Source organism: Excalfactoria chinensis, chromosome 11 (assembly GCF_039878825.1).
Source record: "Excalfactoria chinensis isolate bCotChi1 chromosome 11, bCotChi1.hap2, whole genome shotgun sequence".
Classification (NCBI taxonomy): domain Eukaryota; kingdom Metazoa; phylum Chordata; class Aves; order Galliformes; family Phasianidae; genus Excalfactoria; species Excalfactoria chinensis.
Genome location: NC_092835.1, coordinates 15233391 through 15237440, shown reverse-complemented (window position 1 = coordinate 15237440; position 4050 = coordinate 15233391).

Sequence of the window (4050 nt, the reverse complement as noted above, 5' to 3'; positions counted from 1 at the left end):
TTCCTTCCTGTGCCCAGGAGCCACCCATGAATTGCCCTTAGGCCCGGGCTGTGGCTGGCAGCAAGCAGGGCTCTGTCTTTCCCCAGCGCTCTGTGAGCAGCACCTTGAGCTCAGCCTGGTTCAGTGCTTTGGGAAGCAACGTGCAATTTGCTGTCCCAGGCAGGGCTGTGTCTGTGAGCACAGGCAGAGCCTCAGCAATCCCCTCAATTCACAAACGTTTGTTCTATGAAAGAGGGGAGCACTACAGCACGCATTTTACAACCGACACCATTTGTTTTAGCTGTGATACCTCTTTGCTTAGAGGTAATTGGAAGGGGTGAGAGTAGCAGTGCGTGCTTTGCAGCAACGCAAACGCAGGCGCCGATAACTGCGAAGGAAATAATAGGTTAATTGACATAAGCGTCAGAGCAGCGGCTCTGGGCAGGAAGAATAACGTTCTGAGAGGGGCAGGAACAAAGCAGCTTCAAAAACACGCAGCAGAAATGTGGTGGAGAATAAAGTCTCTTTATATTTTAGAATATGGGGGGATTCTTTTGGCCGCATCTTTTTTTTTTTTTGTACTGAGAAAATGAAAATTCTTCAAGTCCATGCATGAATAAACAAGTACAGCTGGGCAGCCTAATACATAATTTATACTGATCAGTCATTGTAGATTTAACTGAATAAAGCCAAAATGAACACTAATTGTTTTGACAAACTAAAATAGTGTATATGATGGTGCTTTGTGCAGCTCGCTGGGCACTGTCCTTATCTCAGTGGCTATTGTCAAGACCGATTTCTGCATGAGAGGCAGAAAAAGATGAAACAAATTAGGACAATATTAAGATTAATATCTTGTTGGAGATAAAGCATTTTAATTGCTTAGCATACAAGCAGAAAATAGAACTGTTTTCAGGATGGAGGGGAGAACTGGCACAGCCAAGCGTGGGACACACACTGGTGTGGGGCGAGGTGCAATTGGGAGGATAACGTGCTGCCCTGTGAGCTGGGAGAGAAACATGAGGGGCAGGGGGGCTTTTTTAGAGCACCTTTGGAATACAGTGGGAATAACTCTGGTTGTCTTTGGACATTTATCCTCCAGAAGGGAACATGAAAAAGGTGTCTCTGGCTTCTAGGAAAGCCGTGCACCTATGGCAATCTGAGGAGCTGAATGGTTTTGAGCTGCTGGTGTTGGATGCTCGTGGACTGTGCCACAGTGCTGGGAGAGTCATGGGGGGCACAGAAGGGAGGTGCAGTGACAGCCAATGGAGCTGTGGGCGGTGTGGTGGCCTTGAGTGGACCTTCACTTTGCTTGGCCACTGAGGAAAGGCTGCTTTGGTAAAGGAACTGTGCAGCAGGGCGACCCAACTCTCCTTCGGCACAGCTGAGCTGGATGCCAGGCTCACCTGGTGCTGTTGGGCACTGCACCATGCACTGTGTCCTTGGCCTTTGCCCAGCTGCTGTGCCACTGACAGAAGGGGCAGTCCGGGTGAGTGGGCTGCTTCTGAGCTGGAGGCTCTTATCTGTATTTCCATAGGTATCGTTCGTCATCTTTGTTCTGTGGCAGTGAATGACAGTTTTATTCCATTTCCTAGTCTGCTCGCTGTAATTTCCAGGATCTATGCTTTAATTAGTGTGCCGGTTACATGCGATGGTGCCTTATTTTCCATGAGTTATCACCAGCTTACGTGCACCATTAAACGTGGGGATTGGTGCTGCCGCCTTATTTACCTTCATTTGTCATTTACCAAAACCTAGCAGTGTTTGCCACACATTAGGAAGAGCTGCTCTGATAGCTCATACCAAAAACCAAAAGCACTTAACGTGGGACACCTCATCCCAGCCCATCAAATCAGCTGTCCCCAAGGAGCCTCTCCCTTAGTTCAAGCCTGAGTGAAGGACTCAGCCTGCTGCTCCAAATACATCTGAATCTGCTCTGCTGTGCCCCTGGAGGAGGGAGCAGTGAGCAGGACCCCTGCTGTCACCCTGAGGTCCATTGGTCCCAGTGCCCTGTGCACAGGATACATCCCCATGCCCCCCCATAGCCCCCATCACCTTCCAGCCATGCTCTGGAGGTGCTGAGGGCTGGGCCAGCTGCTCAGGGAGGCAGGGACCGCTGGGGAGTTCACACACAGGCAGTGCTAATCTACAATAAATCTCATAAAATCAATGAAAATATGGGAAGTATATCATTTTTAAAGAAAAAACACATGAGACGTGGCCATTAAGGGCACAACCATTCTAATACCTGTGTCTGGTTGGAACTGCAATTAAAAACATTCCAATAATAAATCTACTCTCAGTCTCACTTAACGCTTTTAACTTTCTTGAAAGTTCAAGCTGGTATCCCAAAAATGTGCCAGGACTTTCACAATGTATTTTATAGACTCATAAATAAATATGGCAATTAATCTAAGCCATATTTCTTTCGTATCCGATGACAATTTATTATGACACTCACTCATTCGGTGCACAAAAACTCTAATGCACTTAAAATCGGATTTCAAACCAAACGTTTTATGGGAAAATATAGTATTGATCATCCATTTAAAGATATCATGTGATGATTCATAACCTGCTATAAAAAGGATCTTACGAGGACATTCAGAATGAGTTCTGCGGACCGTTCTCACCGCAAAATCAGACTTATGAGCTCTGTGGTTCTCGGTGATGTTTTATGTTTCTGTTTGCAGTTTTCACCTCTAACGTTACGGTGGTTTATGGCAGACAGCAGTGCTAAAATAAAGCATTTTGCCTATCTACGTGAACATTAAATACGTGGAGACTAATTTGTTAAATATATACCGGTGCTTTTCCTCAGATTTACAAGGTCGATTCCTTTCAATGATAATTCCCACTATTTGGGCTGCATTAATGGCGTGGTTTGTGCAATGAGCTTCTGCTGCCGTGTCCATCAAGGACAGAAAATGGGAAATATCTCTTTCTGCCTTTGTAACCAATAGGTGTCTCCATCTGGGGGTGAGCAGGTCCCTGCTCTGTCCGCTCTGCTTCCATTGGGGCTGGTGCTGAGCAGCCCTGGGGCACGGGGCGATGCCCTGCACGTTCCTCTGCAGCTGCTGGTGGCAGCCGGCGTTTCATCTCCTCTCTGAGGTGCTTAACAGGGTGATGTTTTCCCCTTTGAACAGCACGCAGTCATCGCCAGCCTAATTATTTTGCAGATATCTTGCCTTGATGCTCAGGCTTTGGGTGGTGACACCAATGCTTGGAGAGACAGCAGAAGGAAATAAGGAGTGAAGGCTGAAGCACTTGGTTAAAGAAGAGTCTCATTTATAAATCAATTTTAATAACATATTTAAAAGCTCTCACATTTGCCTTTAATGTGTTTCCATTTCCCCCTTGGTCATTAATATTTAAACTATTTTTCTTTACTGATCTTTTTTTCTATTGTGTCCTTTCTAACTCTCCTTTCTCTCTTTAATCTGCAAATAGCGAGTTTTGGAGAAATGCATAATCCATGAGAAATCCAGAGAATCTGATACGAGAAAAGCCTTCAATCCCATGAAAGAAATTTCAGAGAAGTAATTGTTAGAAAGTCATTCCAAACAGTTGAACTCATGAAAGGGTGTTGGTTTTCCTGCAGTGACTTTCAGAACCAGGAGGTTCATTATGACAGTGGGAGCAGCGATCAGCAGTGACCTTTCTAAAATCTCTGTCTGCAGGCACAATTTCTTGGTCCTCTGTATGGTTTGATTCTTGGCAGCCCAGTGGGTCTGTGGGCTACATTGCCAATGGGGCTGGGGTTCCTTGGTCATACACCTCAGTGAAGGTCACCACTTCAAGTGTGCTTCAGAGATGGCCACAAGCCAGAGCGATGGCACTCACATTTTTTAATGATCACTTTACTCTTCAAAAATGGAGAAAAAACAGCCTGGGTTTTTCCTGTGGATTTTGTAATTGAGGTTAAAATGCAGCTGTGACTGCAGCCACAGGTGGGTCTAGGCCACTTGAATTGCAGGTTGCTCCCAGCTGAAGGCAATTCCATGTCTGTTGGAGAAGGGAGGAGACCTTATATAAGGGCTGCATCGAGGGGGGGGAGCTTGTGCACCTGAG